Raw genomic sequence first — 26846 nt, 5'->3', positions numbered from 1 at the left:
TGCAGGATTTTAGCTGCATGACTCTCGTTAAGGTCAGTGCTTTAATAATACAGCTTCCCAACCCAAATGTCTGACATAAACTTGTATCAGTAAGCCAATTGAGAATAAAGCCTGAAACTAGAATGCATCTTCTTCAACAAATATATTGCAGGAAAGATTCCTCCCATGCCATTGTTTACAGGAACAAATTTTATTAACCTTTGCATAGCACAGAAGTAGGAAAGGACTTCACATTTAATTCTTAATTCTCTTTCTGTTTGGATAAGTCCCTTGTGAACAAGGGATCTTCTAATTATTTTAAACCATTTTTTTATTCATTAAAAGTCTCAAATGTCATTGGGATGTTACAGAATGAATACAGCATGGGTGCCAGCCAGTGTGTGCCAGCAGATCCCCATGCATTAAAGAGATTTTATGTGGAGTCATGATGGGCTGGCATAACAACAAACTTAGTATATACTGAAGCTACTGAAAATAATGACCTATTCACACAAATGCATCACCACCACACACATATACCAAATCCTTCCATGTACTTGTATTTTCCCTGTAAAGTGTAAAAGATGTATGATTTACTTAACAGAGTATTGTTCACTGTAAATAGTCTATTGTATTTGTTGCCAGAACATTCAGAACCAAGACATTCCTGTAAATTAAGCCATTCAAACACTGATGAGTGAACAGTTATTGAGGCTGCTATATGAGTTAGCTATCTATCATGCAAAAAGAGTAATGTAAACTTGTCTATGTATTAAATGTAATTATCTTGCAGTTTGAAGAACCTGCACTAGGAGGTTATACGCTTGTTCATCATGAAAAGAAAAGATAGTTAAGTAATAATGATCACAGTATTTGTGCTTAGGGTGAATCCAGTGTTATTTATTTTTTAATTAATGACTTTTATTCAATAAACCATAGCAAGATCTTCTAAAGTTTTAATCAGGCACAGTAGAGCCATGAGAAGACAATCTAGGATCAGTAATGATCACTTAATAGCATTGTTGTATGAAGGGAGATGAAATAGTAGTGAACAAGGAAGTGAAGAAAAATTGTTCAGTAGGTTCTACCTACTGCTGAGCATTCACAGGAACCAATTTAGTTTTCAGACATTTCTTCATAATTTTAATAATAATTTCTTCATAATTTTAATAATCAGAAATGGCAGAGAAATGCCCGTTCTCTTCTGCATTGCACAGTTGTAATATGTGTTAAGGTCACTTTAAATTCCGTTGTTTCAGCATTCAGTATTCAGCATGGAGGAAAGAAGACACTTGAATATTCTAAAACGTAAATTTTTGGGTGACAGAAGAGAGCATAGTGTGAAATGATTGTCTAAAAAGGATCCGTTTATGAAGACCAAAATAAGTCTGAATCAAGAAAAGTCTACTAGCATTATACTGGGCAAGATGAAAACTGCAAAGACAGGGAAGAATGTCCTGGCAGATCCACAATGTGAGTTTAAATTTCAAGCATATTAAATTTCATTGCTGATCAACAACTGAGAGAGGAACATAGAGTAAGCTTGGTGTCAAGGTCCAACAATGGAAGAAAGATATTCTTCACATGAAGATTTGCATCTAACTGATACTGACCAAGGTTTACTGGTCTTAAATTGAGCAACAGAAAACATGAACTTCTGATGTAATTTTGTATTATTTCAAAAGAGAGTTTAAAAAGTTTTTAGGTGTCAGCCTACACCTCCAAATAAGCAGACTTGGTTAACAATAAGCACTGGTAACTTTTCAAGTATAGGAATGACTAGCATGGTCAAATGCTGCTCTCAGTGATAAAATGAGTCAACTAATGAAAATGACAAACAAGTAATTAAAAATTAAATAAAATAAAATAAACAATACGTATTCCACTTAACACAGTTCTTTCTCAGTGTCTATATATATATATATGCATGTAGCAAAATGACCCACTACTGAATAAGAAAATAAGAACAAGGTATGTGAACAAGGTGAATTCAAATCTCCTTGTGCAGCTAGGGTTGGAGGGCTGTGATAAGTGACCCAAGGTGCACCTGTGAGTCTGTCATTAGTTGTGTAGCAGAGGTGTCAGGGGTCAGGACTGCTTAAGAACCTTACTAATGACCTAGAAAATGAGATGCAGTCACCCTCTACAAGTCTGCTGTAGATTAGGCCGGGGGCTAATCAGATAGGGAACCACATAGCAGAAAAGGATCTGGAATACCTCATTGACTCCAAGTTGACCATAAGACAGGAATGTTCTCTCGCCCAAATCATTGGCGAAATGATAGAATCATAGAATCATAGGCTCATTGACTGGGTGGGTTGGGAAGGATCTTAAGTATCATACAATCTTGCTACCATGGGCAGGGTTGCAGCTGATAAGGTTGCACAGGGTCCCATCCAGCCTGATCTTAAACACCTCCAGGGATGGGGCATGCTCCAAACATCTAACCCAAATCTCACCTCCTTTAGTTTAAAAATATGTCCTCTTGTTTTATCAGACCATGCAAAAAGTCCACCTCTCTTCTGTTAATGAGCTCCTTTTAATCTTTTAATTATCAGAAATCAACAGTAAAATCTCTCCTAAACCCTTTCTTCTCCAGACTGAACAAGACCAGCTCCCACAGCTTGTCTTCATAGCCTAGGTTTTCTAGCCCTCTGAGTATCTCTGTGGCCAATCTTTTGAACATGCTCCAATAGCCCCACGTGTTTCTTACGCTGGCAGCCCCAGACCTGGACTCAGTATTTCAGATGGACCTCATGAGAGCAGAGCAGAGGAGAACAACAGTCACCTCCCTCACTCCACTGGACATCCTCTTCTGATGCAGCCCAGAATACAGTTGGCCTTCCAGGATCCAAGCACACACTGCTAGCTGGCTAACATCAAGCATTTTGTCCACCAGAAGCTCAAGTCTTTCCACATGGCAGCTCTCAAGGTTCTTCTCCCAGTCTGTACACATATCTAAGATTGCCTGAACCGTGGTGCAGTACCTTTTACATGGCCCTGATCAACATCAATGCATTCATGTGGGCACACTTCCCAAGCCTATCCAAATATGTTTGGATGTAATTTCTTCCTCCAGTTGTATCCACTGCATCACTCAGCTTGGTGTCATCAGCAAATACACTGAGAATGCAGTCAGTCTCACTGTCTAGGTCATTGATAAACATGTTGGAGAGCACATGGACCTCAGAAGTGTACCACTCATCACCAGTTTCCCCCTGGACATAGACCCATCAGCCAAAACCCTCTGGTGTGATCTTCCATCCAATTATTTAACCACTGAACAGTCCACTTCACATCCATATCTCACCAGTTTACAGATAAAACTGTGCTGTGAGATCGCATCGAAGACCTTGCACGAGTCCACCTGGAAGACATCAGTTTCTCTTCCTTTGCCCACTGATGCTGTCACTCCATTGTAGAAGCCATCAGATTAGTGAGGCACAATCAGCACTTGGTGAAACCACGTTGGCTACCTTGAATCACCTCCTTGACTTGTAAATATTCACTTTCATCAGAATTGCCCTTTGCTTACAGTTGGAGGGAGTCTCCTTCTAGATGTTCAAGGATTTGAGAGATACGGGAAACCTGACTGCCAGTGAAGACTGAGGTAAAGAATTTGTTCAGTACTTCAGCTTTTTCCGTGTCTGTTTTTACCAGCAGAAAACTTTCTGTGCTTTCAGCTGATGTCAAGAATTGGCCCATTTTCTCCAGGACCCATAGGATTGTACACTTTCAATCTGAGTTGGTCTCTGACTTGCTGTTCTCTGTCGTAGGAGGGATTTTGCACCCCACCCCTCACCTAAAGATTCAGGGATGTAAGTTTCAGGGGTGCGAAACACAAGAATCCAGGCAACCAGGAAACACTGAGGCAAAGAACTTGTTGAGTACCTCAGACCTCCCCATGCCAGTTGAAGCCAGTTCTCTGTTCTCACTGATCAGATTGGGTGCACTCTCCTTCACCTTAATTTGTCTGACCAGTGTACCTGCAGAATCTTTCCTGATTTGCTCCCTGCACATCCAGACAGCATCCCTGCATTATTCCTCGGCTGCATACCTTCTGCTTCCCCTGCCTGTACATTTCCCTGCTTTCCTTCCTGAAGTTTGCACAGAAGATACTTGTTCAACTATGACAGTTTCCCGCCTCTTGTTATATGTTACAGATGTTTTCGTTTACTGAGGGACAGAGAGCTCTTAGCTTCTCTGAAAGGTATCCTTACAGAGCTGCCAGCTCTGTTCCATTCCTATTTCCCTAGGGACAGTTTCCTGAGGGATCTTATCCAGCAATTCCTTAAACAACCAGAAGTTCACTTTACTGAAGTGTAGGGTCCTCACTCTGTTCTTTGCCAGCCCTGTATTCCCCGAGATCATGAACACCACTGAGTCCATCCATGCAATCATTCATCTGATGTATTCTCTTCTTTCTTCCCAGGTCATAGGCTCTAGCTGGGAGGAAAGAGGCAAAAAAAAAGATGCCATCAGCTTACTGGAGCTACTTCAGGAGTGTTGACTGAAGGTTGAGGGATCTGACCTTTCCCCTCTACGCCCTGATTTCAGCACACGTGGTGTGCTAGTTCCCTTCCTGAACCTCTACTAGGAAGACATGGCCTTGCTCGAGTACAGCAAAGGTCCACAAAGTTGATTACCTTAGGTACCTATCCTATGTGGAGAAGCCAAGATAGCTGTGATTCTTTTAGCTTGTAGTAGATAAGGCTTGGGTGTATAAATACCTGCGAAGAAGATGCAGATAGTTTCTTCTGTGCAGTGCTTAGTGACAGGGCAAGCAGCAACGGGCAAAAATGAAAATACACAAAATTCACTTAAATGTAAGAAAAGAAGCAATTTTTACTTTCAGGGTGAATTCACACTGGAATAGGCTGACAGGAGAGATTGTATATAGACTTCATTAGTGCAGATACACAATCCCAACTGGACATGACCCTCAGTAATTTCAGCTGACCATGTTCTGAGCATGTGGCCTGGACTACTTGATTTCCAGAGGTGCCTTCCAAGCCCAACTGTCCTTTATTTACTCTGCAGAGAAATAAAATTTATTTTCCAGCAAGGGAGAAGGCTCCCATAATCATACATCAGACTTTACTAACAGTAAAACTTGTACTGAATTTGCAAATATTTGTGGGGAAAAGGAGAGTAGAAAAGCCCTTCTACATTATTGTTTACAATATGTGGAGTGATAATACAGTCAGCTTAATAAATGCTTTGTTGAGAACTGCTCAACACATACTCAAAGAGTTTGTATTAAAAACTGTAAAACTTCCTGTTCGGTGGAAATCATATAATTCACAGTCATCTCTGTTGAGAGATGAGCTGCTTGTTGGGAAAATAAATTAATTTTATTTTTAGACCTACCAGAAGGCAGATCTGTAATCAATTATTTCTTGTGTGATTTTCCAAAAATCCTGGAGAATATTCTGATCCCATCAAAAACAGGCTTCCTTCTAAGGAAAACTTGGTTGCTCCCATAGAACAATATAGATGACAGAATTGAGGTTCCTTAAGTGGAAGCAGTCCATTTGACATCCCAGGCCCAAACCATGCATAGCTTTGAAAGTAAGGCTCAAGGTCTCAAACTTTGTAACTTCTGAAGCAGGACAAAGAGAGCAGAGGGTACAAACCAGTCACGGATGCTCTTTTGGCAGCTACTTTTACCAAACTGCATTGTCACCTTTTATACAACCAGTCACGGATGCTCTTTTGGCAGCTACTTTTACCAAACTGCATTGTCACCTTTTATACAAGCAGGATTTTGACTGTGCCTCCCAAAAATGGAAAGAAATGCCTTGGTGCGATCATCTGCACACTACTAACTAAGATCTTGCCAGCTGGATTTCTTCTATTTGCTTGGAATTTATCACAAGGTCCAATTTATCACATGCCTGGAAAGGCAACGTGGGAGTATTTCACTAATGATAATCCAGTTTATTACTCAACGACTTCTTTACAATATGTGAAAGAGGAGCTTCCCATTACAAATGAGACATCTAACATCCAAACAACACGTATTTCAAAGTCTCTTCAAAGCACATTGGTTTATGAAAAAGTCTGCAACTTTCAGCTGGTCGGTATTTGAACAGATTGAATGAGGTATACACTCTCCTTTCAATGAAAGCATACAAATGAGTTTATGTGAGAAATCATAGCTTGCTGGATTATTTCTGTTAACTACAATCAGTTTGCCATAGCTGTGACCTCTATACAATCTTAATGCTTGGAGCAGCTGAAGTAACTAGAGGAGATCAGTCCTAGTGACAGCTCGATACGGATTTCAGAAAGAAAAACAGATTTCATAAATAAATCACTCCTCTCTATCTACATACACAATATCACATGTATTGGCGATGACAGGGAAGGGACAAGAATGTAGCAAATTTTCTTCAGTAGGCTGAGATAATATAGCACCGTCTTCCTGACATATAGAGTACCACGAGGATATATTTTAAAAATGAAACACACAAACACTTCCACATGCACTACTGAAAGAGCTGCTCAATGTATTATGAAATATATTACTTCATTCTTTGTGCAAACATAGCAGATACTTGACGTTTTATCTGTCAGGGAAGAATACAGTACTTACAGCACCTTTTCCAAGATTGGTCTCTGCCAGGATGCAGGAAAGCCAGCACGTTGGAGGGAAGCAAAACCTCAGTCTTCAGTGTTCAAGACTAAATTCATCAGCATAAAGAAAAGGAGTGTTCTTCCTGTATCAGATAACTTCTGTTCTGAGAGTTTAGTTTTGGAGAATTTATTATTTGTTTCTGCATGTATTACTACGCATGCATATCATGACTGTCAGCAATGGACTTGCACAGGAAGCTACCTGAAAACTTGGAAGTCTTTGATTAGAGTTGCTTTGTCAGGTATTTGAGATTTATATCAGCCTTTCTGGTTCCTGAGAACAAGGGCATTTGGAAGACTTTGATCATCGTAAGTCGTATATTATCTACACAAATATTGTTTTCCAGGAAAAAAAAAAAAAAAAAAATGGAATTTCAGCAGTCAGGACTCTAAAATCAAATCCCGTCTTTGACATATTAGAAGAAACTACAAATTCCATAATGCATAATATTATTTTTCTAATGTATCACTGGTCCATAATAAGAAACAATCTATTATATAGATTTTGCATTCAATCTTTTTGTCAAAAACTACATAGTACATCAAAAGTTAATAGCATTGGGGAGTTCAGTGATTAATATGGAAACAAGTGGTATATTACACATTTTCTTTTGTTCCTCATTCACAATGATGAAACTGCTAGGATTTAACCTTTAAGGGTTAAAGAGTTTAATCAATGTCAATGTCTGATCTTCTGAAGGCGATAAAGAACAGTCTGTCTAGCGATACCCAACAGAACATCACTTTGTCAAGCCACAAAGCGCCCAATAGCTTGTCAAGTAAGTTACCAGAAACCTCTTTGTGGTTAGAACTCAGCTCCTTCCTGCTTGACCTATTATTTGATATTTGACCACTTGGTTGCAAGACACTTGCTCTTTCCAGCTGAAATGTCACTGGGGCATCTTGTCAGCTCCCCGACATCTCGGCCTGACATACAATTTTACTTTTGTGTGCTACAAGGCAGAAAATGCAGGGCAATGGCCTTGCTTTAAATTCTGTCAGCATCAAAGATGGGCGTCACTCTTGGGTCCTACCAACAACAACAAAAAAGGAGTCTATTTGAAGGTCAAAACAGCCATTACTTTTAAGTCTTTCAGCTTAAACTAAATATATTACCTGCAACATTGGTTTGGGAACTGTCCTTATAAAGTACATAAACATATCATCAGAAATCCTCCCTGCACAATTGTTCTTCTTTCTTATGAAATGCAGACTTGATAAAAGGGTGAGTTTTCATTGCCTGCAGGGACCAGATTCAGCAGTTAACTTAACTTGTTCAAATAGGCAAGTGGTATCATGTAGCTTTACAAGGAGCAACCTGACCTTCTCACATTGACCAGCAGTGACATTATTGTGCAGGAAGAGAAGCAGTCACATCATTTCTGTTTTGCACAACCTGCTTAAAGTTTGCAACTAAATGCTTGTCTTCAGTTGAGCTGACAAGAGAAAAGAGGGGGCTCAGTGAACCATGGCAGGGCTGCCATGAAATGACAGGAATCATTGGCATACATTTCAAATAGCTCTCTCAATCCTATTAAAGTATTGCAGTCCTGCTTTAAAATAGACAAGTATGAAACAACTTTGATAGATAGAGACTAAAATGGCTTATTGATTTTTTTTTTAAGACTGAGGAAAATTACCCAAAATGTGTCATTCTTTAACATTTAAAAATATATTACATAAAAAATGAGCAACCACAATAAATAAAAGTTTAAAAAATAACTGTTTTGGTATGCAAAGAACTAGAAGCATAGAAATGTGAACATACGAATGCACATTTTCATAAAACCGTAAAATTAATGTCAAAAAATACAAACGCTGAACTACAATCCAAAGGTAGCAACAAAATTGCACTTTAATTGCATCATTTTACATTAATGCAATTTTTTTTCCTTCTTGAAGATTATTGATACAAAATCCATTTTCCATTGTTCTTTTGGGACTGGATGTGACATTCAGGCTGAAGGAATAGACTGAAGACTGGGAATTGGCTCTATTGTGCATATAACTGTTGTAGGATGTGTCAAGATCAGCTTGCAATGCCAAAAAATCTGGGATTCAGTGCTGGTCAGGCTGAATTCCTAGCTTGAAGTCATGGTGATGTCTGAACTCCCTCTTGATTCCTGAAGTAAAATGAAATAATATAAAAAAGAAAATCCTGAAGGATTCTACATTCAGTGTTAAGCAAGCAAGAAAAATAGTATATATATTAATATACCTTTTATACTTACGCAATATTACAACCTTTACAAATACATGCATATGAAGTATCTGCTAGCATCCATTTCTTGTTTCAATCATTTATTTAGAATACGTGATATCTGAATATACATGTATGAATATGTAAACCTTTAATAAGCAGAAGCAAAGCAGAAACACAGTATTCTGCACCAGAAAGTGTTTTAAAAGTGTTATTAAACTATAACCCATATTATTTGAAGTGTTTAAAGTACACAGAGGAAACATTTACTCCTCTTCATCATCATTCCTAAGTTTTGATTTTCTTAAGCAAGCAAACAAACGTAACTTTGTCACTGTTACTGAGGAAAATGTGCCTTGTTACCAGTGGAAGTTATTAAATTACTTTAAAATATATTTTGCCATAAATCGAAATCAAACACTTCATATTCTTTGAGCATTAGCTTGTTAGAAGATTGTTGAGAATATACACTGAGTGCACCTTGCTGGGGAACACAGCTCATCTTTCAGTGAGTCAGACATTCAGTCAAACAGTTACAAAGGTTAGACCGGCTAAAATTCAACATTAAGTAACTTGCGGAACCAAAACATTTTGCACTCTACTTTGAAAGATTACGAATACCAGTATATTTACATTAATATAAACACTAAATAGAAATACTGCATATTTATTTAAATACCTATTAAAAAAATACAAAATGCAATGTCGTATTACTTTTCCACCCTTTATCAAGGTATTTTTAGCCAGCGTACTATGTAGCTGTGAAAAATACAATCAATCATTTCATTATGACAGAAAGTATGGGAAAACTTCACATGCAAAGCATAAGTATGGATAAGATAAAAAGTAATGCTGTTATGGTATATCTTATTTTTTCAACACTCTCTTCTCAGCATTTGAGAAGGAGTGTATGTGCATATACATACACAAATACACAGTGCGGCAGAAATGCACATATGTATGCAGGCATACAGGTTCCAACACACAGACTCACTGATATACAGAGAGAGACAGGAGGGTGTATGTATATTCATATTTCAGCAAATCCAGAGTCAAGCATATGTATAAAGACACATCCATGAAAGATCCCCCTTTCCTCTCAGTATTGCTGGAGAAAAATCAATGGTTGCTTCTAATACCTATTTCAACAGTTCTCTTTGATATGGACTCTTTTGATTTCCTGGCTCATCACAAGCCATACTGCAGCTCGTGTAAACTGCGGGGTTATGCTATACCTTCATTAAGAACACATATAGTAGCCAATTTAGATGACTGGTCCAAGAAGATAATAAAAATGAAGTAGTGCCTTTAGTTTCTCTAAACAACACTGTTTATGAGGTGGAGACAACCACAGTGATCTGTAACACACTGCCTGTTCAGTCCTGCTCAATACTAAGCAGAATGGGAGCCACTACAGAGCAAAAGCACAAAAAGCCTCACTGAGTTTGTAGCAGCATATCTGAAATAAGACCTCAATGAAGTCATCCACCTCTTACACTGATTAATAGCTTGTTATTTGTATGCCTTAATTAGCTGGCATAAATTCTCCCTTAAAAAAAGAAAGAAAAAAAAAAAAAGAGTAATTCATATGAAAATATTAAGAAGATATTGAAATATGCAAATAGACAGTGAGATCTAGAAATGCTTCAGTAAACAAAGTAAATGAAGTCACTAAGACATAAGTTATTAACAGGTTTCACTCTGGATAATAAATACTGAAGATAAACATAGAAATCTGTGCTTCTTTCATTATCTTAGTTTATCGGCATATCTTAATGACTAAAACCACAGGCTACTATTGCTACCTCATAATATTCTTTTATATAAATATATATATAGTGATGTTACTTTTTGAGGAATATGGCAACAAAATCCCAGTAAAAAGAAATGAGATTTCCTTTGAGAATAGCAAAAAAAGGTATGAAACTTAATGATTGGCAGCAAGTCAATAGACTATGTTACAGTAAAAGCTTCACTGTTGGGGGAAAAAAGCTCTGCTTTAGTTATCCAGATCCTGTACTGTACTTCTTACAAGGAACAGAATACTATTCACTGAGTAGAAGGGAAATCAGATCAAATAACGATGTGATTGATGTAAAAAAAAATCTTGGCCATTACTCATAAGAACTGTTCTGGTGCAATATCATTATACACATTCATGGAGAATAAGAAAACCATGCTCCTTAGGTTAGTAGAGGGGAAAAAAAAAAAAAAAAAAGAAAAAAAAAGAGAACTTTTACAATACACGTTGCTTGAACATGTATCCATACAATAGAATTTTAAAGGCAGTTACAATTTCCCAACAGAGCCCCTCGAACTTTATTATATTTAGAGACCTTTCTAAAATATGTATTAAACTGACAAACTCAGATGGCTGTGCCAGGGCTGTGATGATTATCCATCATATGAATATGCATTGAGGTCATTTTTAAAAGAGGAATTACATATCTTAAATAAGGTATCTGCTCAGGTAAATCTTTAACACAGCACTTTTATTTACCTGATAGGCCGTAAGTGATTCCATCTAAACTGTTACACTTCATCAGGTAAATAGGTATTTAGGACACAGCAGGTCTAGCAAAAAATAGGCTTTCAAAATGTTTATGGAACACAGTAATTGGTCATGTCCTATGGTCATTTTTCAAAGTTTGATAGTCTATGAAACACATTCTCCCAAAAGAAAAGAAAATAAGAAAGATTAGCCTATATTATGAAATAGTTGCTTTTTACACTGTGGTTAATTCAAGCAATTTTTTTATTGCTAGACATGGAAAAACAATTTCTAAAACAACTGCTCTCTACTGTTCTTTTGTGACTAACCTGTGATCACATTTAGGATCTGGTTAAGTGGTTGTCTCATGGTATATGTGCTGTTTTACAGAAGTTAAAACTGATTCATAATGGGTTGCTTTATAATTTATGACATCGCGAGAGAATACTGCAATGCCATCAGTATTACGCTGGTGTGAATGTACCAGCCTATTCAAAAGCATCATGTTGGGATCAAAGACACCCTATTTTGCTTTTATATATCAACACTTGTGAAGTAATACACACAGTCAGATGCTTGGAAGTAGAAAACTGTGGATCTGTTTTGTCAGTGGTGCAAACAAATAACTACATAAAGAAATACTCTGTCAGGAATACGTTGTTTATCTTCAACAGCAGGAGTAAGATCTATCACCAGAGTGGAAGCCACAAATCAGTCAGGATGGTTTTAGCCTTCAAAGTCAGCACAAAAATAATTTTACTGGACCACAGTCTTCACTGTAACACCACAACTTTTCAATTGCTTCCTATTATTTGTATGTTACAACAACTCCTTCCTATTCAGCAGTTTCCCACCACTAATTTTAGTCACTTTAAGCTCTTTTCAAATATTCAATTTCAAAACACAGTAGCACGTTTCCCTTCTCCCCCTTCGTTACATACATAAAATTATTAAATATATATACATATGAATAGTAAACATAGTAACAAGCTTTGTGAGTTAAGACTTCTGGACTGTGAATGACAAACTTGCAGGTTTGTCTGAGGGAAGGAAATAATGAAGCCACTTAGAACAAAAAATGACCAAGAATGGGACCAAATGAAAGGGCAGAAAGAATACCTAAGTTGCAATGTAATACAAAGACTCAGCTAGAGAGGTTCTCTGTAACTCATTCTTTTATCACAAGGCAAACTGAAGATGACTGTTGAATTACGTAATAAGGCCAAACTATTGGAAGTTACCACACTACAAGCTAGATAGTGGGGATGCCTGGCAGAAAATAGAAGTGCAGAGGGAGAACCAAGCTGTAGTTTCTCCCAGCGATCTCTAAAATCTCTGAGAAGGCTGTAGCACAGCCATTCAAGTACAGAGAAATCTGAGTTAAGCACAGAAGCTGAGAGCAATAGGAGAAAAGTGGGAAACAGTATATTTCTTCACTGTTGATTTCTGGTACTGATTCCTTCCCTTCTCCCCTCCTCACCCCTCAAATTTATACATGTAGGCACAAACCAAATGGACAATGATACTTTTCCATCTTCTTCCATCTACGCTATCACTGTGTTCCTTCGCTGTAGCAATATCTATCTCAGTACATGTTAAATAAACAAGCACTGTCTTTGATTCCATTTTGCTGCACTTATGTGGAAAACCTATTTCCCTGTAAAGGGATGCAATTTTTCAGATCATTCAATCTTCTTCTCAGACTCCTACCACCAAAACTGAGCTGGGTTTTGCCACACTGCCAACAGACATCAGTATGCTGCTAATTCACTTGCAGCTAGAAGTAGCTCAAACAGACATTTCTCACTTGAAGTGAAACAAACAAAACATCAGACTGATGAAAATGCTAAAAACAGCTGCTTAAAATGGAAAGTATTACTACTGACATTGTTAGTTAACACACTTCTTCAAAGTAAGAAGGTATGCTGGCCAAAACTAGGAAGTTTGCTTCCTGAGTCAATGATTTTGCAATTCTGTATTCTGAGACTGTAAGGCTAAATATCTGCTCTGACACAAAGTAAGAAAATAGTAACGTTCAGAATAAATTTTAATTGTCAGCACTCCTGCCTGGATTCTGGAAACAATTTACCATCAGAGAATAGTTCAGTGGACTGCCAACTCATTACATATTAAGCCGGAAAGGTAGACACACAACACACTTTCTTCCTTGGATGCTGCTAGCCAACAACTGTAATGGCTTTTTTCATTTTCAAAGAATTCCCTCTTCAATTTTCAGGAGTTATTAAACAAACATGATTATAAAATATCTGGAAATATTTTTTTTCCCTGCTTCTATAGTGCTTTTGTATTTAATGAATTCAGTGAAATCACACTCTTGAGGCTCAATTAAAAACAATTAAAGGAAGATTTCGTAACATTTTGTTTGTTTTCTAAACGGAAAATCTTGTTTTATTCAAACATACTTAAATGTGTTCCATTTGAAGAATGGAACATGGCTTTCCACATCAGAACACTTTATCTTCAATGTCTTCATCACTTAAAGAGGGAGAATTTGGTTTTGCATTGTTAATTTTAATGATTTCCAAATATTTGGCCAGAAATCTACCCTACAGCCAACAGTGTTTTTTTTCCAGACACTGCATTGGAATACACATAACAATCTCCCATTTCCAGGTCAAGTTGTCTGCATTGCACTGTAACAATTCCAAAACACTAGGCAAAAAATAATAATAAATAAAAATAAAAATAGTGCACTATTTTCATGGTGAAATGTTCACTTGATATGGTCCTCAATCCAAGTTTCCAAATTCTTTACTATAGGAGCATGATATCATGAGAGAGAATTTTTGTCCATACTGCCTACCAGAGACTTTCCACTTTCCCAAGAATAGAAGCAACTACGTTTTGCATCAGTGTACTGTAAGACACCGATACTCCTGTGGCTTCCAATAAGCCTTTCTCAGCCTATGTGAGTTTTACTACAGCTTTTTATCAGCTCTGATCAGTATTTCTCTCTGATGGTCACCTTTGCTGCTCTTTCCTTTTTTTCCAGGGTGAAGATGAGGTGACAACTACAACTGGAGTCTAAAGTACACACGACTGTACACTGAGGCACAAGTGGCTCATGAAGCAGCACTTGCCACTCACTGCTTCGACTTTTCTTCTGTCAGCGCTCATAGAAAAGCAGTCACCATCCAACAAGTTAAAGTGTCAAACTTCATATTCTCTTGAGAAATGTATTCAGTCATCACCTGAACTCCTAGGCAGTGTGACTGTCTGACGTAAGCCTTCAAAGTTTCTTCTGAGTTGCATGCATACTGCCACTCTAGCATAAAAAGGAAAGAACTGTATTTACATTCATTTTGCCAAACATTAGCATCTTCTGTCCAATCATTTGAATGCAGAAGTGTTAGGAGAAAACAGCTTAGAGAACAAGAGTTGACACGTACAGTGTGAAATCTTAAGGTGCTTGAATGCAATGAGGGAGAAAGTGAGACAGAACCACATTTCATCTCCCTAACTGTGCGATAGTCCACATGAACTTTGTGACAGGTCTCTGTCTCTCAGCCACACTTGACTAGCTTCTGCTGACATTCAGCTGTCAGACAGCAACCCTTTACCATGCCCCTAACATGCTCTACAGCTTCACCCAATTAACTCGCTTTCACTTGACATTGCAGCAAAAAGCTTCATAATAGGTGGTCAAGGTGCATGGTGTCTGCTTGCCCTCTAACTGCTCACGCACAGCAAAATGCTTAGCTACCTTCCTTTTTGTCTGTTTGCTCAGAACGGGTGCAACTACCATCTACACATTTCATTACTAAACAGACAAGGAAAGCTGAGGCTTTCCAGTAGGGCATTAATCAGTCTTTTACCAAAGACTAATTTTAATGCAGAATCATAGAGCCAATCGTCACAAAGATTTGGGCAAAAATGAAATTACACTTGTTCAATAAATCGCTTAAATCACTTTATAATTAATGAAGATACATCAGCAACACAGGTAAAAGGGGAAAATACAGAAAAGGTAATTATTTCTAACAGTGCCGTTTAACATTATAAAGGAGAAAGATCTACGAACACCTGAAGTGTCTTTAAGATTCAGTTTTCTTGTATTAAAAAATATTCAGGCATTCAGAATATTATTTTTTGCTGTGTATTCCCATCAAATCTGCAGTATTTTAAAGAATGAGAATCAGAGACTCTATGTAGCTAACAAAACAAATGAACTATTTGCAATGGGAAAAGAAAATATTTGTGGATCTATGGATAGCTTATTTTAAAATGAGAAGAAACATGGAACTTACTGCTACTCTCAAGACAGATGCCTTGAGAATATTATTTTGCTCACTACTTCTCTCCAAAGAATCTGAATAAATAGGTAGACTAAGTCAGAAAATTCCTTCAAGAAGCCAATGCTCAGCATGCACTGATGATATTCAAGTGCCCTTTGATGGAGAGGCTTGTTAACCAAAGCTGGAACAGACTGGATGAATGTCTGGACAGCGGAATTATGAGAGCAGCTGCAGTGAATGCTTTGTGATAGCCTTACCGGTTTCAGCTACTCAAAAGACTGTCCACCGAGTCTGTGCAGATTCAGTTGTTTGCTAAACTACAGTAAATTCAGGAGATTGTGTTCCCTATTTGCCCTCCCAGCACATCTATAGGGTCTAGTCCCCACAAAGTTTTCTCTAAAAACCACTGAAAAAGCATTTGTTATACAAGAGATCTGTTTTTTATAAAGAGAAGCAAACAATCAGATTGCAGAAACTGGAAACTCAAGAGAAGCTGTAAACATGAAGGAAGGAAACCAAAAAGGAAACATACTGATTGAGGTGTAAAGCACACACATCTTTCAACAGTAATTTATGGCAAGGAGATAGAGCCAACTTATCTTTACAAAAGGTGGTAAAAAGAAGCATGTCATGTGTACTTAGGGTACCTACTTTAGCAGGGGTGCTGGGCTTGATGATCTCCCCCTCCCAGCCCCTGCAGTTCTGTGATTCTGTGACTTGGAACCAGCACACCTCTGGCAGAGGTTGCTGATGCCAAAATGAGTAATTTTTAGCAATGAAAAAAGACTGTAATGAGCATCTCACTCACATTTCAAGTAGGAAAATGCTATTACTCAGGCTTACAAAAAAGTGTCATGAAAAGACAAGGCCTTTTACTGGAGAAAACAACTGCAGATCCTGAAATGTGAAAAGAGATTCTGAACTCATGAATTGACAGACTTTAGCATTCCAGAAAATGCTGGATTGCAGGTAGCTCACAGGAGACAGAACTGGGATGATAAGATGGATGACTAATGCAATTTGTCTGTAGCTATCGGAAAAACAGAGTCCTTTCTGTTGTTTTTTTGTTTGTTTGTTTTAGCAAAGATTGTAACATAGACCAACTCTCGCACGTTGAGCAAGAGCATGTGCATTTGCAATAGGCTACAGGCCTGTAACTCAGCTCGTCTAAAAAGCATTAAACCAAGAGGCCTCTTTAAAAAAGATCTTCTAACGACAGAGTGAAAAATGATAGCATTATGCCATGCTTAAAAGTGAGCTGTTATTGCTTTCAGCTTTATTTTCTCAACAGGAATGTTTATTATTAAAACCATCAATGTTGCAAGAAGACAAAAGGTTTCACCCCCCAAGTGCAGGCCAGTGCAGTGGCATTTTCTTGGTTCATCCAATGAAGATGTATAGACTGCCACCTCTCAGTCAAAATCCTGATAAGGGCTTCATCCCCTGCCCCTCAGTACAGCTCAGAGAAAGATTCACCTTTGGCTCCTGTGTGTTTGAAGTATTTTTCAAACTGTTGTTTGTTTATTCAAAACAAACATTTTAATGTTGTTCATTCATCCCCAGTAAAACCTGGTTCACATAACTTCAGGAGGAATTTACTCCTTCTTCTGTAAATTACATACAGTATCTCATGCAGTGTGTATTCAAAAGGATGGTTCTAATGAGTGGCTTTATAACAGTAATGGTTAGGGAACACAGTTGGCATTCGTGCAGTATTGCTTATAAAATAGCAGTTGATATCTGAATGGCCAAAAAAAAAAAAAAGAATATTTTAGGTTCAATTTCAGTTGACAGCTAACATGTAGGTCTTTTGTAAATGCATGATCCAAATTATACTAACTGGGCAAGGAATCAAGCTTATCAGTTATAAACAACTTGAGTGTGGGTGAGCTCGGGTTACTGTATCTGTTGGTTTTGGCCCAATTTACATATACAGTTATACTTCAGACTGAGATTAAACAACAGTCTAACAATTGCTTCAACAGAACTTTTTATACTTATTAGATTCAAGAGTACAATCAGCCTCTAAGAACTGTTTTTCAGTCAGGTACTAGACCATCACTTTCTGTGAGGCTGAACATGTAGCCTGAGTGAGGCGAATGGAACTAATATTTCCTGCATACCAATCATATTTTATGCGAATCAACATTAAAAAAAAAAAAAAAAAAGCTAATGGAATTTCATCCTTCAGTATACATATGGCAAATGTGTGTTCTGAAAGCACAGAAGAGTTTCTTCAAAAAAAAAGCCACCACATACAACACTGAAAACATTCATCCGGCACGCAGCGTTTTTATCGACATTTAATGAGAAGCATAGAAGGAGACTTGGAGAGAAGTTCCTTCAGCTTTTTGGCTTTTGCAGCAAGAAAGCTGTAGCATAACTTTAAAAAATCATTTTACACAGGGATATTTCTGCAATTTGGTGTGCTTCCTATGTTTCAGAATGGTATCTTGAAATTCCTTTACTCGGAACTCCTGATTAGATTATGTTCTTCCAAAAAATCTTTTATTTATAGTATGGCAAACTTCAGTAAGGAATTAAATTCAGACAGAAATTTCTAAAGCTATAGGATGTTTTGACACGTGCAAATTGAAATGAAATGGGATGACTGTTAGTGCCAGGCAGCTCTAGTTAAGTAAGTTTCAGGATTTGCTGAGGCTCCCAATAGAGTGCAGTACAATTAGAAGACCCTGTGAAAGAACCCTTGGTGTTGTGAGTCTGAAAGACTGAGAGGGACCCTACCAGGGGATTATACCCCTGTAATCACCATATGAGCCAGTCATTTTGTGATCAAGTGACACACACACAGGTACTCAACCAGATCTGAAAGATCAGTGAGCTATTTCACAACTGTGGTTAATTACCTGTCATATCTAAATAGTACTAAAAGCTTCTCAAAATACTGATGAATGTACAAATTTAGTGAAGGCAAGTAGTGTAGTGTCAGCTTTATGGTGACATTTCCTTAGTAAACCACATATCAACTGCAGTTCAGGCATAGATTCAGAAGCATGGTGTCTTAACATGGCTCTAAACGTTCCAGGGATCTCTCTCCAAAAGCCAGGAAGAACTGAAGCAATTATACTATCTGAAAATGATGAAAAGGAATAATTGTATAACCATCGTGCCATTTGCTTCCTTAATGCCATCAAATATAGCAGGGAAACTATTGTTTATCCATGCTATCCTTGCCCACTTTAGTACTTTAATACACTTCACTACTTACTGTGCATATCAAAGGGGCCCTACCTTCCATTTAAAATAAAAACAAATAAGAAAAGAGGTGGCTCCTTCCCTTTCCAAAAGTTAGAACTTCCGAAAGAAGTCAACAAAAGAATAATTTTTTGGTAAAATGGAGAAAATATATCTTAAGGACCACATCGAGTTTTGAATCTCTTTAGTTGTACAGGAACTAAGGGAAACACTTGAAAAGGTTTTTATCATGATAATACCCCAAAGTTCACAGTGAGGTCCTTTGCACTATCAGGTACTCATTTCACACTGTAAAAATTTCTTCAAGTACTGGTTTATTCAGCAGGCCAAATTGCTGCAGGGAGCCAGGTCTCTAGAGAAAATAGGTCCTCACTATGATTAACTGGAAAAACTGTGCCTTTGCTACGAAATGTGGGTTTCACAGACTTCCACGTAAGGTTTTTATATGTAATTTAAAAATGACAACAATAAATAAATAAGTATATGCTGGTTAAATACTCAGCAGTGTGACTTAAATATGTAAAACCCAATAAAAATAAACAGTAAGATGTAACTGGCTGACTGTATGCTCCTAAATCGTGTCTACGTTACAGGAACAGGCATGAGTTAAGAACAGCGTTATGCGTTATGCCTGAACACTGAATTTCCTGTCTTTTTATCTGTGCAGGCCATATTCTCTAACATATTTTATAGAGTGCATTTTTTTATTTCTTATCCTCTGTACAAAATGCAAACCATCAGACAATGGATGTAGGTAAGCAGAAGTATTCCCACAAAAACATGTTACTCTATAGTGAAAATGTCACAGAAAAGAACACAAAGGTTGCTCTTTTTTTTCCCCAAGTGGAAAGGATGTAAACACGAACAATAACATAAGGAGATAGGAGAAAAGAGCATGAGCAAAAACTTTGATTCTATAAATTCCAGAAAGGCACAAGCTCAAGGAGACTGCTATGGTTTACAGCACCCTTCTTCACCATCATCATTATCTCCCTTTGGCATATCTTCTATATGGTCTAGTCTGACAGCTGAGAAATCTGCTGTGGGACTGATAATAAAAATGATGCCTGGTCCTTCCAAGTGCACCAGGAGCAGACTAAGAGGAGAAAGAGTCATCGGAGGTACCTGTTTCCTTTGAGGGAAGGTTTGCTCCTAGCTGACACTGGATTCTCTAGGGCTGGGCACTGTCTCCCTGCCATCCAGAGGGAAACACAAACATGTAAACATGACGGACTTAAAATATAGCTTTTGAGGGTAATACTTAGCTCTCCACTGTAGATTCCCAGCCCAATCCAGTTAGATGCCAACACATTTATTTGTATATTTATTTATTATAGTGAGCGAATGTAGCATCATGCATACCACGCTGAGGGCACGCGGCACATACAGGCATTTCTGAGGCTGGCTGAGAAACAAGACTCCCTACATGGTGGACAGTGAGATATTGCTACAAAATACGAAGAAATGTCATGAAAGACAACAAAAGTCCTTCCACCTATTATACCAACTGATCTAATCTCAACTCCGAGGTAGCATCTCAACACCTGGCACTATTCATCGAAGCTAATGAATGAAGATCAGCCCAGAATTTTCTTCTTTTAACGCTGCACTGAATAATTAGCTTGAGATACACAAAAACACAAAATTAAGCAGGAGTCGGAAGGAGTCAAGGAAATCATTATTCACAACAGCATACTTCATGCGATTTAAATTTACAATGATATGAAAATATGAGGAAGATGGCAATCTGGATTCCACGCATTCGCACACCATTTAAGTTTCTGAGCTGGACTCATTCAGGCACAGCTATGCTTTAATCCCCTCCAAAAATTTCTCAGTGAATTCTCAGTCACAGAAAAGACAGACATTCTCTTTATGTTTAACCTACAGTTTAACAGGGAATAATAGAAGCTTCCCAGCTCCCTTTCTTGAAATAACTTCTTCAAACGGGAGGAGGAAGCACCTTCTGGCCTGAGTAAAAGTTCTTGAGTCTGGAAAGAAGTGAATTTGTCTGCCTTTGTAGAGAATATTCCTTTTCTTCTATAAAGCCAGTAAAATTCTGTCCTTGGCTCTGTTCTTTTGTAAAAACTTTTTCTCAGGGTTAAATGTCCTGGTCTATAATATCAAGTTCTCAAAATAACAGCCTGTCTAGCACTCCCAATGCTTTTATTTCTACTATAGCATTAGCAATACACGCAATCATATTTAAAAGTTTCTCCTATTTTGATGTTCTGAAAATTTTACTTTGTGAGGTGTGGGAGGAAGGCAAAAGAAACAAAGGCATGTAGCAAGCACGAAGCAAACATATGCAGCTGGCAGATAAAAAGCACTGTATATTACCAATGAAACACATTCTGAAAGACTGCGGCATAGACATCTGACAAGGAAAATAGTATCACACAGCTGTCTCCTGACTCAACGTTGTCCTCCACAGCCACCGGGGCCGTTCTGAAACGTTCAGTCCCACAGAGTCCCACAAATCATTCTGCAAATAAAATAGAAGACCGGCTCACTTCTATCTTTTTCTTTCAAAAACGAAACAAAATGAAACATAGGCATTCAGCTCCTTTCCCCTGTTAATCTGGTGCAGACAGCAAATGAATGGGCAGTGTTTCTCTGCAAGGCAAACTTGAATCTTTGCTTTAAGGCTGTTTCCTTGTCCAAATCATTAGTCCCTCTGAACTAATTTCCAATTAGTTACTCTAGGAAGTACAATTGTTGCCCTGGCCCGAGCACTTAGCGTAGGAGATGAATACAGTGCTAGTTTCCAAGTGTCTTGTTTTCAGTCCTGGGAACTGAGGACCCTTGCTTGTGAGCTGATAGTTCCAGTACCTTACTAGAAACACATTTTTAATGCCATAGAAATGCAAACCATGAACGAAAAAGGGAAAGGAGCTTAGCTTCCTGAAAACATGACCCTCCTTTTCTGCAGCTCAGCCAATGACTTGAAAGCTTTGTTTTGTGCTTAACATTGGAATAAACCTGTGGTCATTTAGGAGCTTCATGGTTTCCATTAAACCGCACAGCATGGACATTTGGAATTTCATGGCAACGGTGAAGTGAGAATGTAGACCCTGCTTTTCCAAAGCACAGGCAACTGCCGAGAGCTAACACGCACACACATTCACTCACATTCCTTAGCCAATTCTTGTCATTAAAGAGGCTTTCAAAACAGACAGAACACAGCAAACAAACAAACAAATAAATAAATAATACCACCAATAACTAAAGAAACCACTCAAATCGCCTTCTTGAGCACTTGAAAGCAGAATACTACCAGTAGAAATGTAATGCTTAAATGCAACGAATTCACTGTGTCCATCGATAGTATTCACGGCATTAACTCTGCAACTGCACTGAATAGCTGAAGTATTGGAAACCACCTAATTACCCAAACATTTACCTCTCTGCAGGTGTAAATACATGGGCCTAATAAGCTTTCCCACTGTGAAAGCAGTTACTTAAATTATATTAAAATATTAAAAACTATTTAATGAGTTTTTTTCCCCTAAAGTAAATTGAGTGTGTGCCTTAACCTGCTTCAGGCAAAGGAAGTTTCAAACATATTGGTTTTGAAACTAGCCATTATTTCCCATGTTGCAAAAATGGCAATTTTATTTCCCAACAGCAAATGAAACTGTCAGGAAAATTTAGATGCAATAAAATTGGGTGGTTAAACCAACATGCTGGATTTGGAATAAAACTGAATTAAAGGAATTAAAATTAAGCATTATGTCAGTCAAACTTTATAAGAACTATTTTAAACAGGGTGGGTTTTCTTCTTCTTTTTCTTCTTCTTATTTTCTTTTTTTGCAAAAGTTAGGATTTGGACTTGGTGAAGTCCAGCCGTAACTACCCATTTTATGTCCATCAACAGTGTCACATTTGAAATTTGCGCAATGAAAAATATTTTGCATAAAATGTGTTGCTTCTGGCAACATTTCTGCCTAAATAAAAAGTTGTCAGGCAGTGTGTGACTTTAGTGGTACAGAGTTTTAAAATGGTGGCTTCAGTCCAAGGCTAGCTAATAACGGCTGACATGCACTGGAATCTTGAGGCCTAAATCAACATTGTTTTCACAGCTGTAATTAAGCCACCTAATCAGAAGCACATTTTGACGGGACAGTTTCTGGAAGCCAGACATTACAATTTCTTATGCCTGGAGCGCAGTGGCTCATGAGAGGTCCTCATTTAATTTCAGGTTTTTTTTTTTTTCTCTTAAAAAAAAAAAAAAGAAAAAAAAAAAAAGAAAAAAAAAAGGCTGTAAAATGAAAAGACTATAAAAAAAGCAGTGTACAACTGTTGAAATGAAGCAGGCCTATGTGTTCATGCCTTGACCAACCCTGCATCCCACCCTCCTTCGGCTCTCTGCCGAGTCCCCAGCTCTCAAGTGGCAGCTGCACACAGTGAGATTAAGGGCTTCTGCCAAAGTCAACAGATGAGCTGGTCTGAACTGGCTCTCTGTGTGTTCTGATTGTAAATTGTGCTGGTGATGATTAGAGAACTCTAACACAGGATGTCGACTCTTAAAACTGTCCAGAGAAAATATTATTTTTTTTTAAGTTCAGGAAATTTTTTTAAACTTCTTTTGTGGGCTGGTACGTAGTGTTGTGTCTATGAGCTTTCACACGACTCAAAGGTGAATTCACACAAATGAAGTAAGTAAATTACTGAAAGAAAGGACACCTCTACATGCTCACAGCAAGATCCTTCATTTAGGGATGTTTACACAACAGTGTCGATGCTGAATGCAATTCTCTAACTGGTACATTCAAGCAGACTTGTCCTTCTGCCACCTGCCAGCAGAAGATACCCCTAATATTCAGGGTATCCACATTTTGTACTGTGCGACCATTGCTTCAGCATGTTGTCATACTTGAAATGGCTAGAATGTCTTGCTCATTTTCTGGAACACAGCTACATTAGTAACTTTAACATAAACTTTCAACCCCAGAGGCCATTGTAAAACTATCAATGTGAAGGCACCAGTCACTGGGGTCTGATTACATTTAGTTCTGCATTTTAATTACATATGGATTCTATTAACTGAACCTCTTGCCTTATAGGCAACATTTTAATCAAATTACTATAATTTTCAAATATGTTACAATAGTTTGACAAGTTAAAAGTTCACATACCTAGAATATTGAGTATCAATTTTTTATTTTTTTTTTCCAAAGAAAAGGAAGTATTCTTTACCAAACAGCAAATGTATTTTTGTATTACTGTAACTGTTTTTGAACACCTTGCCTCAAGTCACAAAATGTGATTTATAATGTTGGTTTCATATTATTATATTTTTATTGGTGCTACATAATAAGCAAATAGTTTAAACTACATGATTTATACAGCTTGGTTACAACTGCTACTTATGTAAGCAATACCACATAACAAGGTGAGCATTTATACCAGGATACCTGCATTCCTTGACTGTGCAGTAAAGTTGTCAGCTGAAGGCCAGTTACTTGCAGTCAGGTAAGAAATGCAAATACTTCCGTAAAAAATCGCTCCCTGGTAGATATTCCTGCTTTCCACAGTCATCCTAATGAAGACTTCGAGCTTAGAAAATGGAATCATTTTAATTTTTTGCTCATACTTGTCTTTTCACTCTTTCATCTCTATTATTACCTCAACAGTTGGGAAATTCTCCTTGTGGGGCTGTTACATGTTCCTTTACTTAGTAACACTTGAAGAACATTCATACACTTCACAGTAAATAACCCACGCACCGCTAATTAACAATAGAGAGCAGTGTTGCAATTATTTGAGGTTTACATCTTACTGAGTTCTATCCTGGACTATTCCCAAGAAAATGCTGCAAGACAAAGGTAACAATGAAACTATTAAGGTTTTTGTTTTGTTTTGTTGTTTGTTTTTTTTTTTTTTTCATGGATAATTAAAAATTAAAAGTAAGTGTCTCAAATCTTTCACAAAACCAGTTCAATTCAAAATATTAAAACAAAATCTTTTCGGTTCAACTGTGCACCAGGCTAGCATGAAGTAGTGGAAAAGCCATGCAGGGTTTTCATCAAGGACCCATCTGCTTCATGCAACATCTGGCAAGAATTCCCCCAGCTGCATCAGTCATTCCATGTTCTAACACAAGAGATATGGCTCCGGCCCATGAAGCACGTTCTCTGTCACATAACATCACACTGATGGAGTGTGAGCCTTTCTCCTGAGCAGCAAGTGAAAAGTCCAATAGTCTTTTTCTTCTTCTCCAGCTCCCTTCTCATCATTCTATGTGTTAAGACACTGCAACCCGCTTAGATGCAACTCTCAGCCTTCAAATGATGAGTAAAGCAGTGGAACAGCAGAAAGCAAAAACACAGGGGAAAGATATGCACTGCCCTCAACAGTCCAGCTATCTAGAAGGAGACTGTCAGTGGTGTCATTAGCTGGTTAAGTCTGAGTTCATGGTGTTTGTTGTCTGTCTCCCTCCCATGAATGAGCTGCAAGTAGACAATGGGACCTGAGAGCTTAACTGCTCCAAGGAAATATACTTTCTGCTTAACGCTGTTCTTCAGTAAAAAACATGATGGCTTACGTATATTTCACACGCAGGATCACTTTACTTACTTCCCTCACTTTATCAAAACTTATGATCTCTACATTTCCACCACTGTGTGAGATATCACTAGGAATTTTTAGACAGAAGACAGACGTAGCCACAACTGTAGGGGTTAAAAAGCAAGGATGATGAAAAGCCACATAAAGCAATGAGTGATTTGATTTTCAGCCCCAGTTAGGAGTAGCATCCAAAGACAACAGTTGTTTCATGGCTCATTTCATGAGAACTCTGCTCCTCTTGGAATCTTTCACTGAACCCCTCTCACCCATCTGAAACCTTCTCACCTTTTACAGTTAAAGTCATCCTCCTGGCTCCCCAAATTTCCATTTAACCAGAACAGCAAGGAAAGCTTTTCCCTCCTCATCAGCTTAATAAAGTTACTCTCTTTCCCCCTTCACTTTCTACTCTCCTTTGATTCTGATGTGAAAGGAACAAAAAGGAAAGAGAGAGTATAATGAGATCAGCTGCATGCTTAAGGCCACAGAGATGCAGTACTGTACTCTCTAGGTCATAGAAATCTTAGGTCTGAAAGCTATGAAAACACCTTCCGGAGCACTACCATAATGAACTGAATTCACTTAGTAACTGAAACGTGTCAGAGCACACTGAAAAATACAGCATCACTGCATCCGCTCCCCACAACACTGCACTTGTGGCCACAAGCTCCCTTAGGCAGGGGCTCACATGCTTGCTGTGTGACTAACTTCATGCCACATCTTACCCCACAGCACCCACAAAGTAATTGCTTATGACTGCGCTATTTCACAGCACAGCATTTAAAAGCTCTCAGTTCAAAGCCTGCTTGCTCCTACAACTCTGAATGAAAGTGCAAGCACGGTAATAAGTTTATATATTTGAAGACATAAAATGGATCAAAGTAGCAGAGTCCAGTACAGTTAAAATATTGGCGGGTGTTCATTTAAAAGGAAACCTTGAAGCACAGGCCAATCTGTGATGTTGACATTACTAGCTGTTGCTGAATAACAACAACAAACAGCAAAAAGTATGGGAATACTTTCAGCTGGTGTCTTCTCTGTTGGGTACAGTTCCTACTGTTGAAATACTTCCACTAAAGACCACTTTCTAAGCACATCAGGTCTTAAAAAGGCACAGAGTCAGAGATATTTGAAGGGAAGGCCACTAAGAAGTTTTTAACTGTGATAGTGCTTCTTAAATTTCATGGACCAAATGGCAGTGCCAGTCCAGTCCAGAGTTCGATGCTCAGTGAAATTCTCCATCTCGTTTCCTCCTAGAGGCTCGCTGCTAGCTTCTCTGTTCCACATCCGACAACCCCAGTCAGCAAATAACCCAAATGCAGCAAACTGTGGAGAACAGAACTGTGACTACGGCAGCTGCATTTTAGAAAATGTAAATTAAAAAAGAAAAAAAGAAAGAAAAAGAAAAAAAAAAAAAAACAGGAAATACACAGAAGCAAAACTGCTATGACAGCAAAGAAAGACTATTAAAAAAGACTAATAATTGAGAAAAACAAAA

General features: G+C 38.0%; 1 protein-coding gene across 1 annotated transcript in view; it reads right to left on the bottom strand.

The window, feature by feature from the left end:
* Positions 1 to 8444: 8444 nt before the first annotated feature.
* CCDC171 (coiled-coil domain containing 171) overlaps positions 8445 to 26846 on the bottom strand; it is a 159500-nt gene continuing 141098 nt past the window's right edge. The window contains exon 25 of the mRNA XM_072359639.1: positions 8445 to 8741. The gene's annotated coding sequence lies outside the window, so the exon portion shown is untranslated. The remainder of the gene's footprint in view (positions 8742 to 26846) is intronic.

This window comes from Excalfactoria chinensis, chromosome Z (assembly GCF_039878825.1).
Source record: "Excalfactoria chinensis isolate bCotChi1 chromosome Z, bCotChi1.hap2, whole genome shotgun sequence".
Lineage (NCBI taxonomy): Eukaryota > Metazoa > Chordata > Aves > Galliformes > Phasianidae > Excalfactoria > Excalfactoria chinensis.
Note: the sequence above shows the minus strand (reverse complement) of the source record. Positions and strands in the feature narration are given on the sequence as shown.